Here is a 14,016-nt window from a genome sequence, read left to right as displayed (position 1 = left end):
TGTGATATTTTTGTAACCATAAATAAAATGTTTTCCAATCTTTATTTTCCTGTAATGCTATTTGACTTCTATCCTTGTCTTTTTTAGCCATGGTGTTGTCAGTATATTTTCAACTTGTGAGTTTGAATGTCCTTTAGTATCTTTTCTCTGTTGATGATGTCCAAAGATTTTGATAAAAGTTGTTAATTTAAACATATTTTATTGTCCAAAAAAACATTGACAATAGGATTGGACACAAGTTTTGCAACTTAGAACGTCTTCTCCATTACATACAAATAATACATATCCGAACAAATATGAAATACATAATAATAACATCATAAACAATATTAATATGGAGACATGAAATTAACAAGAATTTATACGACATGGTTCATCGATTCCTAAAAGTCGAGTTGACCGTAATTTTTTATGAAAGACCTACCTAATAGGTTGTTTTAATCTTTGAATAAATATTCACTCAAAAGGTAAGTTTTTATTGTATTTTGAACAATTAAATTAAAGTGTTGTTGTCAACTGATGGATAATAAAATCAAATTGATGATCCATGTCTTAGGAAAAAATGAACAATTTCATTCGAAGTCGACAAAAAGTAATAACATTGTTATTGGTATATATTTAACCATAATGTTTATAAACTATGAAAAGCGATTGGTCTCTTTAATATAATTCTGCACTTTTATAAAAATTAGCGTGTTTATGTTCATATTAAACAAAGCATTGCCGTACATTAAATTTTCAAAGTCGGTAGGTATATTTTCTTTTCTAAGTTCAAAAAATAATTTATTCCTTTGCACTGTATAATTTTTACACGAGAGGAAATAATGTTGAGCATTTTCATATAAATAACCACATTGACACATTACGTTAGTTTTAATATTTGCGTGATACACATGATACAGATCCATGTTCAGATTGTAGTTGTTCGTTTCTGCAACTGTAGGTGGTATTAAATCTAATAAGTATTCTGGGGCGTCCTCTTTCATAATTTTGTAAAATAAAGTTAATTTCTTCACTTCCGGTCTAATCTTTAATTTTTCCCATCCCGTCTCTAAATAAAGTGATCGAGTGCTAGCATAGCTTGTTAGACCAGTGACAATACGTGCTGCTTCCAGTTGTAATTTTTCTAATCTTTCAGAATTCAACTGACCACAATTATCCCAAACTTCAGAAGAATACTCTGGAACAGGCCTTATAAAAAGATAAATAAAGAGCTGCTGAACCAACGCCTCTTATGTTTTGTGCTGGTAGAGTTCCCTTAAGTGGATACCAGATGGTATGCAGGGTTGTCAGATAAAAAAATCAAATACCGCTACATTGACAACAACACTTAAGTAAACTGCATCTTTTATTGTCGACATGTTTCGCCGATTAGATCGGCTTCATCAGGACAAAGTATACAAAATTAGAACCCCTGAAGTACAAAAAAATGGTATCATGTATGTGACGTCATAATTGTCCATTGTTGACGTTGCTATGGGATACTCTATATCATTATGTAATGTTGAACAGAAAATGAATCAAACATAGTACAATGCAAATGAAGTTACTAAATTTAGAGTTAATCTATAATTTTTCAAATTGTCTTTAACTTTAAAATGGTTGTAAACTATTATAATGGTAAGTGTATAAATAAAATGTGTTTTTAAATAGAAATTAAATTTGTGTAACATGAATGTAAGTACAATGTCAGTGTACAGTTTTATAAAGTTTCTTCCTAATTTGGACAACACTTATAGGGCACACCCCTACCACTTCGACTGGGTTCCCTTTGGCCGGAGGTACTACTTCCAATCGCGTCGGGAATGCCGTAAAGTAGTTTACTGTCGCAAAATTTCTTGACAATGTCGGTTGAACTGGAAATGGTGGTGGGAAGGATTTATGTTCTTTGTATCTTACTTCTTTTAACTTTAATTTCCTGCAGGCCTTATAAAAGTTAAATATATTCTTTCTAAATATTCCCGTTTTAGTCGGAATTTCAAACGTCTAAGAACATTTAATTATTTTGATACCTTTTCTATTAAAGAATCAACATGCTTGGTCCACTTACAGTCACTGCTAAAAACTATGCCTAAATGTTTATGACTAGTAACCGTATCTACCTGAACTCCGCCAAAATGAAAAATCAAGTTGTTTGAATAAGTAGTCAATATTTAAGATTTAGTGAAGGTTGAAATGTTGCAGAATGTGATACATAGGGATTATATTGGTAAACTGGTTAACGGCAGTGGTAGCAGTGGATGTAATGTTAACTATTTGTAATTATTTTTTTTTTAGGTACGTATCCTAGATACTGTTCGCAATAAAGTGTTTTTCCCACTGGCAGGTTTCGTCTGATCTTGAACTAGTTTTCTTGGTTTATTTGGTTAATATTATTTCTTTTTATTTGTTCTATTTGTCAGATACTATAAGCAATATGGTCACTAATTTGTAATCTGATTAAAAGAAAAACATTGATTATTGCTTTGGGGATGTATTGTGGGCTGGTGCCTGCCAAAATTATCAAAAACATGAAAGGGCTTTGACTAAACCTTTACAAATTCTTTTTGCACGGAATGATTGTAAGGTGTATATGTCTGTTTGGCACCAGACACAAGTTGGTTCCTTTTTCCTTTTTCCTTTTTCGATATTCAAATTTTGAAAAATATTATAAGTCCAAACTAATAATTTGTTTTCCTTCAAAAAAAATTTTCCTCAGAATTTTTTTTTCCTCAAATTTTTTTTTTCCTCAAATTTTTTTTTCCTCAAAATTTTTTTTTCCTCTAATTTTTTTTCCCCAAATTTTTTTTTCTCAAATTTTTTTTCCTCAAAATTTTTTTTCCTCAAATTCTTTTTTCCTCAAAAAGTTTTTCAAATTTTTTTTTTCGTTTCCTTATTCGGTTTCTTTTTCCTTATTCGGTTTTCATTTCCTTATACAGTTTCTATTTCCTTATTCGATTTTCATTTCCTTATTCGGTTTCTTTTTCCTTTTTCAATGTTTATTTCCTTTTTCAGTTTCTATTTCCTTATTCGGTTTCTATTTCCTAATTGGATTTTCATTTCCTTATTCGAATTCCATTTCCTTATTCGATTTCCATTTCCTTATTCGGTTTCTATTTCCTTATTGGGTTTCTATTTCCTTATTGGATTTTCGTTTCCTTATTCGATTTCCATTTCCTTATTCGATTTCCATTTCCTAATTCGGTTTCTTTTTCCTTTTTCAGTCTTCATTTCCTTTTTCGGTTTCGATTTCCTTATTCGGTTTCTATTTCCTTATTCAGTTTCCATTTCCTTATTGGATTTTCATTTCCTTATTGGATTTTCATTTCCTTATTCGGTTTCTTTTCCTTATTCGGTTTCTATTTCCTTATTCAGTTTCCATTTCCTTATTGGATTTTCATTTCCTTATTGGATTTTCATTTCCTTATTCGGTTTCCATTTCCTTTTTCGATATTCAAATTTTGAAAAATATTACAAGTCCAAACTGATTTTTTTTTTCCTTCAAAATTTTTTTCCTCAAATTTTTTTTTCCTCAAAATTTTTTTTTCCTCAAAATTTTTTTTCCTCAAAATTTTTTTTTTCCTCAAATTTTTTTTTTCTCAAAATGTTTTTCAAATTTTTTTTTTCGTTTCCTTATTCGGTTTCTCTTTCCTTATTCGATTTTCATTTCCTTATACATTTTCTATTTCCTTATTCGATTTCCATTTCCTTATTTGATTTTCATTTCCTTATTCGGTTTCTTTTTCCTTTTTCAATGTTTATTTCCTTTTTCAGTTTCTATTTCCTTATTCGGTTTCTATTTCCTAATTGGATTTTCATTTCCTTATTCGGTTTCCATTTCCTTTTTCGATATTCAAATTTTGAAAAATATTACTAGTCCAAACTGAATTTTTTTTTTCCTTCAAAATTTTTTTCCTCAAATTTTTTTTTCCTCAAAATTTTTTTTTCCTCAAAAGGAAAAAAAAATTTCAGTTTGGACTTGTAATATTTTTCAAAATTTGAATATCGAAACCGAATAAGGAAATGAAAATCCAATAAGGAAATGAAAATCCAATAAGGAAATGGAAACTGAATAAGGAAAAAGAAACCGAATAAGGAAATGAAAATCCAATAAGGAAATGAAAATCCAATAAGGAAATGGAAACTGAATAAGGAAATAGAAACGAAATAAGGAAATAGAAACCGAAAAAGGAAATGAATATTGAAAAAGGAAAAAGAAACCGAATAAGAAATGGAAATCGAATAAGGAAATGGAAATCGAATCAGGAAACGAAAATCCAATAAGGAAATAGAAACCCAATAAGGAAATAGAAACCCAATAAGGAAATAGAAACCCAATAAGGAAATAGAAACCGAAAAAGGAAATGAACATTGAAAAAGGAAAAAGAAACCGAATAAGGAAATGGAAATTAAATAAGGAAATGGAAATCGAATAAGGAAATGAAAATCCAATAAGGAAATAGAAACCGAATAAGGAAATAGAAACCCAAAAAGGAAATGAACATTGAAAAAGGAAAAAGGAAAAAGAAACCAAATAAGGAAATGAAAATCGAATAAGGAAATGGAAATCGAATAAGGAAATAGAAACTGTATAAGGAAATGAAAATCGAATAAGGAAAAAGAAACCGAATAAGGAAGCGAAAAAAAAATTTGAAAAACTTTTTGAGGAAAAAAAATTTGAGGAAAAAAAATTTTGAGGAAAAAAAATTTTTGAGGAAAAAAAAATTTGAGGAAAAAAATTTTGAAGGAAAAAAAAATTTCAGTTTGGACTTGTAATATTTTTCAAAATTTGAATATCGAAAAAGGAAATGGAAACCGAATAAGGAAATAAAGATCCAATAAGGAAATGAAAATCCAATAAGGAAATGGAAACTGAATAAGGAAATAGAAACCGAATAAGGAAAAAGTAGCCGAATAAGGAAATGAAAATCCAATAAGGAAATGAAAATCCAATAAGGAAATGAAAATCCAATAAGAAAATGGAAACTGAATAAGGAAATAGAAACCAAATAAGGAAATAGAAACCGAAAAAGGAAATGAATATTGAAAAAGGAAAAAGAAACCGAATAAGAAATGGAAATCGAATAAGGAAATGGAAATCGAATCAGGAAACGAAAATCCAATAAGGAAATAGAAACCCAATAAGGAAATAGAAACCCAATAAGGAAATAGAAACCGAAAAAGGAAATGAACATTGAAAAAGGAAAAAGAAAACGAATAAGGAAATGGAAATTGAATAAGGAAATGGAAATCGAATAAGGAAAAGAACATCCAATCAGGAAATAGAAACCGAAAAAGGAAATGAACATTGAAAAAGGAAAAAGAAACCGAATAAGGAAATGAAAATCGAATAAGGAAATGGAAATCGAATAAGGAAATAGAAACTGTATAAGGAAATGAAAATCGAATAAGGAAAAAGAAACCGAATAAGGAAACGAAAAAAAAATTTGAAAAAACTTTTTGAGGAAAAAAAAAATTTGATGAAAAAAATATTTGAGGAAAAAATATTTTTAGGAAAAAAAATTTGAGAAAAAAAAATTTTGAGGAAAAAAATATTTTGAAGAAAAAAATATTTTGAGGAAAAAAAAATTTGAGGAAAAAAAAATTTTGAGGAAAAAAAATTTTGAGGAAAAAAAAATTTGAGGAAAAAAAATTTTGAGGAAAAAAAAATTCTGAGGAAAAAAAATTTTGAAGGAAAATTTTTTTTTAGTTTGGACTTGTAATATTTTTTAAAATTTGAATATCGAAAAAGGAAAAAGGAAAAAGGAACCAACTTGTGTCTGGTCTGTTTGGCAGGTTTCATCTGACATTGAACCAAGCTGGGCTTCATGGGCAACATTCCAGGAATATGACAGTTGTTATCAATTCGTTTGATATGTTAGAGCTTTTGATTTTGCCATTTGATAAGGGACTTTCTGTTTAGAATTTTTCTCAGAGTTCAGTACTTTTTGGATTCTACTTTATGGCTGATTAGAAGTAGCAACTTTATACACAATCAAAACAAATGATTATAATAAAAATAATGAAATAGTAGTTCAACTGTACATGTAATTTGTTTCTTTTATGCCAACTAAAATCAACAAGTAGATTTGCACTCACATTGGTGGAAGAATTCCAAATGCTTATCTTTATTTTCTCTACTAATTTTTCTGATATCATTATAGGATTAAACGCCAAAGGACTTTTATGATATGTTTGTGAGTGACTTTGTTCAGTTTATACACCAATAAATTCCATTAAAAAGGCGTTTAATCCTTATAATTCTTTCAAATCAGAGATAGGGAATATATTTTTCCACACTCGTTACCTCTATCACACGTAAATTGTATATTTATGTCACTGAATAGGCCTGGCGCAAAAATATGTACTAAAATAAAATTTGCAATGTGAAAAAAAGTAAACTGCAAAAACTCTTATTATCATTCAAACAAATGATTTTGTGTATTATTTTATTGAACGATTAACTTGCAGTGAAAATACATTTTGGTTACGTTGTTGTTATTATCGCCGCCATCTTGTTTACGTTGGTTACAAAAAAAAGTTCGGTCAATGTCATCTATTGAAAAATAACCAACGTCAAGATCAACTATCGGAAGTCCTCTCAACCAATCATATGAACGACGTATTCCCTAATATGCAAATCATATAAGGTCTTCAAGCTGTTTGGAAACATTTAAGTAGAAACTAGATATAGGAAGATGTGGTATGAGTGCCAATAAGACAACTCTCCACTCAAATAACAATTCATAAAGTAAACCATTATAGGTCAATGTACAGCCTTCAACACGAAGCCTTGGCTCACACAGAACAACAAGCTGAAATCTATATCATTTTAAATACACACGAAACATCATTTTACTTGAGATATAATATTTTATTTTTGATTTGTATGACTTTTTTGATTTTTTACAACCTATTAAGAATGGGAAGGTGAACAGGGGTACGTTTTTTGTACCAGATATCATTTGACAGCACCTGTCAAACCTGTTTTCTATGCATCTTACACTTGGGACATACAGTATTTTTATTTGCACAGTCCACTGAATATAGAATGATAATGTCGATGGGGCATCAGTATACAAGCAAAACATTTTTGTTTTCTAATTGATAAACACACATGGTCGAGTCTCACCCAGATACTATAAACCTTAGGTAATTTGTATTTGGTAATAGTTGTAAGGTGAACATTTCTGACTGACAAGTTTAATCTGACCTTGACCTCAATTACACAGGTACATTTCTTACCAGAATTTTATAAAACTTGTACTATAGGTTTATTTCAGCAATATCTTGCACAAGTTTCATAATGGTTGACTATCAACTTTTTTTTTAAAGAGTTATGCCCCTTGGATATATAAATTACAACACAGGGGACATTGGAATTCTGTTTTATTTTATATTTTATGTGAGTTATGGGAACCAAAACTAGCAGACAGAGTTCGATTTTGGACTGTGTCGCTTACTGATAGAGAGTTATGCCCCTTTTAGACTTTTAAAAATTGCAAAACTTGAGCAGGGACATTTGTGTCCTCAAGCACATTTTTCTTTTATTTTGTATTGTAAAACTGACACCTTGTGAAAACAACTCAACTGAATCTGTTTTACAAAAAGCTTTGTTGTCTGTAGGATTGTTTGCCATCATGGTATGTAAATGACCATGAGCTTATTTTCTTTTGTTTTAGAACAATAACACCATGTGAACAAAACTCCTCTAAGACCATTTAACAGAAAACTCTCATATTTGGTAGGAGTGTTTACAGCCATGTGTTTTTGGTCATATTGTACTGCCATTGTCTATTTTTATGGATGTTGTTGGACTTTGACTTTTTTGGAGTACTGTAACAATAACACCTTGTAAAGGCAACTCCTCTGTTATATGACAGAAAACTCTCATACTTGGTACTACCGTATAGGCGGTTATTTTCGCCAAAAATAAATTCCGCCAATTTAAAAATTCATATGCAAAAGTATCGATAAAAGGTTTGAATCCACCAAATAATAACCGCCAAAATATTTCGTATGCCTTATTCAATCAAAATTGCCAAATTTTACACCAGCAAAATAACCCAGCTATACGGTATTATTTGACATCATGTGTATAGTTGACCATATTACACTGTCATTTTGATTTAAACATTTTACGAGAGTCAAGGGACTTTGCCAATTATTTTACTTGTGAACGCACTTCCTCTGAGACTATTTGATATAAAGTTCTTGTACTCAGTAGAATTATTTGCTATCAAGTGTACTGGTATCTGAAATACTGTACCTTCATTTTGAACTGACTATTTCTACAGGAGTTAGGGACTTTGAATATTTTTGGAGTATTGTAATTGTGAAAACAAATCCTGAGAGACCATTTGACAGTAAGCTCTTATACATGGAAGGATTGTTAAATACTGTTCTGTGTAGTTTATCATCACATGATACTGTCACTTTGATGTGATCATTTTCATGGGAGTTTTGGAACTTGAACCATATTTTGTCTATAATGTAACATACTCAGTCCATAAATAGAGAATAATACATGGCAAAATCCGTATCATATGCCGTATTATCCCGAGATACCAATATCAGCCAGAGGGCCTTAATGCCTGAGGGATGATATTGATCGAGCTTTAAAAGAACTGCTCAATTACTCATCCGAAGCACCTGAGTTACCTTACAATTTGCGTGCTGTTGTTTTAAAAAATGTTTTTTTATTGTATTTTTTGTGTGTTTTGTATGGTATTTCATTAAGTTCTTTTTTTATAGTTGCATTCCGTGTGTCTGAAATATGAAACCTCGACGTTTGTGACGTCACGTTCAAAACAATGACGTCACCCAATAAATTGCGTCACGCCCGAATGACCGTTCATTAAGGACCCATTTTGAAAAAAATATTTTTGTTGAAGCTTGCATAAATTAAAAAGGAGTTAATTTAAAAATTGATTTTTTTTTGTAGGGGTGTGATAAAGGGTATGATAAAGTTGCGCGATATGGGTTAAACAGCAGGCTATTTATCAAATATTCAAAACTACTGTATTTACTACTAAATTTATGATAATTACACATAATTTACTTTCTCATTGATACAGCATGGGAGACATTCATGGAGAGCAATCTCATTATAATTCCTGTTATCCCTTTTATTGCTAGAGAGACACTAAGATAATGACAAGAAATAAACAAATTTATTAATGAATATAAGTGTAATATACAATTTTCTAGGTCTTGTGAAAACTACATTAGATAATTTCTGCATGTACAATGTATATAGTTGTTGTTTTATTTAAAAGGAGCCCATGTCATTTAAGGAGGCTCAAGGGTACAAAAATTTCAGAATATTTTTTTTTTTTTCATTACAAATTTTATTTATTTCTTTATTAGTTGTTACTTTATCAAATGGTACAAAAATCATTCAAAAAGATTTTGGCAGCAGTTGAATTTTTAAATGAAAAAGCTCCAAATTATCTCCCTTTGGTGCAAAAATGACACTTTTTGGCATTAAAATTGAAATATCTTTTTTAACTCATCGGTGACCTATAGTTTTTATTATCTTTTTCTTTAATTTTTTTTTAAGCTGTACTCAAACTTAATTATTGAAAAATTTGAGCGATTTCTGTAATTTAGTTCTTTTTTTATTTCGATATTACATTTATTCCCCCTATTAGTTCAACAGAAAAAAAGTACCTTTACAAAAATGTATGCTTCTTTCAAAGAAAAATATAACGAAATCCTATACTTAAAGAAAAAACGGTTTATTCCCGTGAGCCCCCTTAACCAATAAAAAATCAAATTTGTTGGAAAAATATAAGAAAATGCTATAAACACTTTCTAAAATGTTAACATTTTTATTTCTCAAACAACTTGTTTCTGTGATTTAAAAAAATGTGTTGGATTTAGTAATTTTTTTAAGCAGGATTATTAATTACACATGAAATAGTAAACATTTCTGTCTAATTTGGTCAGCTAAGTAGAACTGTTGTCTTGCTAAGCTGGTCTCACCTATCATCTGATAAGCTATGCCAAGAAATGTCATGGCAGATATTCTAGCACCATTTGTATGGCATTCTAAACTTGTTTGTTCTAGTTGATGTAAAGCATATGTACAAGATGTAAGATCATGTAAATGAAAGTAACACAGGAAATGAAGGAAATGTGCAAATTGTATTGGTGGAAATCCAACAGGACAGTTTGCTACGTCCATTGGTAGTTCTGGTGGAATGATTGGTGACTCAAAAGTAAATGTAATGCACTGAACAACCAGCATTTTAAGTACTGTGTAAAGTTTCCAATGCTTTGTTCTTTTCATCACATTTTCCTGATTCTGATTCAAATATAGTTTTGCTTCATGAAACGGGTTATATACTAATGAACTATCTATTTTTTCGTCTGTGCACTTCCACAAAGAATAATCTGTTAGAAGTAAAGCTGTTTTATAGTTTTTCTGAACATAAAAATATGATGCTAATTTCATCCATCCAGATACTGCATCTGATTGTACACCTATCAACAGATGGCTAAGGTCATATTTGTACTTATAGTATTGGAGTTTGTTGTTTAATTTGCAAGGTTTTGGTTGTCTCTCTGGAAAATTTGTTGATGCAGTTGCAAAAATTGAAGTAAATAAACCTACAGATAAATGAGTTCTGGAATAATGTAGCATATTACATAGTAGAACTTTATATTCATAACTATCAAAATTTATTTTTTGCATGTCTATGAATTCCATGATATGTTCATTTATTGATGAATGATTAGTTAGTCTGGGATAATCGGACAAAGTTTCTGATAATGCTAACCAATGAAATCCTTGCTGTTGCTGGTATAAAGTATCCAGGATGCTGATCAATTTATGTTTGCTCAAAGAATTGAACCGTAAATAGAATAAATTATTGTCTGGAATAAAATAATGTAATAAAGTTGAATATTGTATACAATAAATAAGTCTTTGTAAACATGCCTTGAAACAGGAGATGATGTTGTCAGGCCTCCAGGTGTAGGTATGTGATTCCTCTATAATCCAAAACATCAGTGTTTTTAAGAAATATGAGCACAGTAAACCTTTCAAATCTTCCTGCTTTTCTACTATTTCTTTGAGTACAATCTTCAACAAAGCATAGCATAATAGTTGGGTATGGTTGAACGAAAATATGAGAAATTTTTCTGCAATTGAAAATGATATTCGCCACTCTTCCTCCTCATTCACTGACCCTTTATACCCAACTGGAACAAATAAAACACCGCAGGATGTTATTTTGGAAATGATATCCGGTAAAGGCCATGTTATACGTGATCTAGTTATCCAAGGTTGTGCCGGAGATATCCATTGATTACATTGAAGAACTAATGCAATGTCAAAATTATCAGCATGGTCAGATAAACATGGCCCATGTATTTTTAAATGTGCTTGAAGAAATAGCATTTTTTTAAAAAGCATTTTAAAAAGTTTACTGGAAAGAAAATATTTACCAAAACTATCAATCTGCACTATGTTTTGTATTAATTTACAGTACCGGTATATATTTGGATCATTGAAGATAAGACGTAGCTTTGTGAAACATGGAGATACATCCTCTGTATTCATAACAAGAGGATTAGACATATTGATTGGAGTAACAATATCTCTAGCCGATTCATAAACTTTTATAGTAGGAAAAATATACATTAAATCCAAGTCACTGCCTTTTGTTTTAAGTCCTTCACCTTTGCTTCCACTGGAGATTTTTTTTGAGTCATTTCCTATGTCACCAATTGTGTAAGTTAGCCGCCTTACTCTCACCACCTGTTCAGATCCAATCTTCTGACACAAGAATTTGTAAAGATGTAATGATTCACTTTTATCTGTTGCCATTGTCACACTCTATGGAATGTACATAGATGTAGGTTTCTATAAGAAAAAAAATATACATTAGAATAGAGCAGTGATACACTTTTGAATAATAATACATGTTCCTGTCTTAAATGACAGTAAAAATTGAACACAACAGGCTTTTTTCGTTATACATGGTACATTTCCACCAGATGGTTGTGAAGTTCTCATTGTTGTCAAATGTATTACACTGACAAAAAATTAACAAAGTTTACTATTTATAAAAATAATGAAATGTTTTCTTTTTGAGCTAGATATAAAAAGGGGAAACAATGAAGTATTATAAACAATTGAACAACATGAATATTGACAGATTTGTCATCTTTTTACTTTGGTATCCATAAAAGTAGAATAAAGATCAATTATCATGATTATTTGCCAAGGCATCAATGTATACTGTAAAAGGGTTTCCAGCCACAGGCACTTGTCTCAGAAAAAACTGTCCTATATACCTTGATATAACAATTAAGGTATATAGGATTTTTTTTCTGAGACAAGTGCCTGTGTTTCCAGCATACATTGGAAGTGAATTTCATTTGCTCAGTGTACATATATTTTTTATGTCATAATGATAAGATTGATTAGCACAATTTTTTAAGAGAGGGACGAAAGATACCAGAAGGACAGTCAAACTCATAAATCGAAAATAAACTGACATTGCCATGGCTAAAAACGAAAAAGACAAACAGACAAACAATAAAACACAATGACACAACATAGAAAACTAAAGAATTAACCTTTCTTAATACAAAACTGAATATACAATAACTCTGAGATATGAAAATCTTCATTACATTCATAGTTTTCATCTAGTGGAAAGTTTATTTTCTATTTACACAGAGAGACAAAAAAAAAAATGAAACAACACTTATTAATTTTTATGCATCCAAAGCACTTTTACTGGATTCTATTTCATCAGGAATGGCTCAATGCTGATTATTTGAAAGCCAAGGATGTGTAAGTTCCAAAACAGTTGATCTGCTTAAATATGACCAAGAAGAACCTAAATTACTAGATAAATCCATCTATGGTCAACTTTACCTCATTAATCTAATCTTATTAATGGAAAATTAAAAAAAAAGGTTTCGTTATGAGCCATGTTAGAAGGAAATAGTCATAAACTTTTTTATATTTAATTTTTGGAAAATATGGTATCCCTTTCAGTTTCATGATAGTATATTTTTCAAGAACATCTTCCTGTTGTGTCTATTTTATCCATATAATTTCATTAGCATTTATTTCCTTGTTGCAGAAATTTTGCCAATTGTTTCAAATTTCATACAGATTTGACAAAATTACTGAAACAATAAAATTATTTTTATATGTTCCCTTAAACATGCTTTTTGAGGTCAAAACAATCTCAGACTCAAGTGTTTTTCATTAAGAGAAACCTATCATAGGGTTTTGCTTACTGGTATGATATTTTTCAACCCAACAGAATGTTTGTAGTGGAAGTTAAATTTTATTTCCTTTTTGTGTCCCACCGCAACCCCTGCTAATTTCATGTTTCAAAATAGAAGAGAAGATAATAATACATAACATATATAAAGGTTGAGGGTGAACGCAGATGGGGCCACTTTCATTTTTGACAAAAAAACTTTCTGAAAAGTGACATATTATGGCATAATTGATAGATATTTATTATTTAAGCTTGAATATGAGCCTCTGAAATGACTAAATGAGTTCAAATATTTCACACAACCTAATTGAATCTACTGCAGTAAACACTTAAGTGTTTAAAAAGTGTACAAAATCTGTCTTCAGATGAACCTAAAATTTGAGGCCAAAATTGTTCATTACCGGATCTTCTTATATATATATTTATAAACCCTTTCTATTTTATCTATTACAGGGAGGATACTGTGAAACCTGTGACAATTTGATGACACATTTTCCAAAATTATTTGAACAATTGATTCAGATGGTCAGGAAAGAAGATCTCAAAGAATCTATGGTAAATAAAATGATAAAATCTGTACATATAAAAAATAAGAAGATGTGGTATGATTGCCAATGAAACAACTCTCCAAAAGAGACCAAATATTTGGGACACTTTTACCTATTGTGTTTGTTTTGTTCACACATTGTTGTCAATGTTATGGAATTTGATGCAATTGTCATACAAGATGACAAGTGAGAGGCTTAGCTAGCTTTAAGACAAGGTTTAATCCATTATTTTGTAC

The 14,016-nt window shown here is 30.1% G+C and overlaps 1 protein-coding gene across 1 annotated transcript in view; it reads left to right on the top strand.

Moving 5' to 3' along the window:
• Positions 1-14,016, top strand: part of LOC143049764 (E3 ubiquitin-protein ligase HACE1-like) — an 86,842-nt gene that overhangs the window by 45,673 nt on the left and 27,153 nt on the right. The window lies entirely within an intron of this gene.

Source organism: Mytilus galloprovincialis, chromosome 10 (assembly GCF_965363235.1).
Source record: "Mytilus galloprovincialis chromosome 10, xbMytGall1.hap1.1, whole genome shotgun sequence".
Lineage (NCBI taxonomy): Eukaryota > Metazoa > Mollusca > Bivalvia > Mytilida > Mytilidae > Mytilus > Mytilus galloprovincialis.
This window is presented reverse-complemented; position numbering and strand designations above follow the sequence as displayed.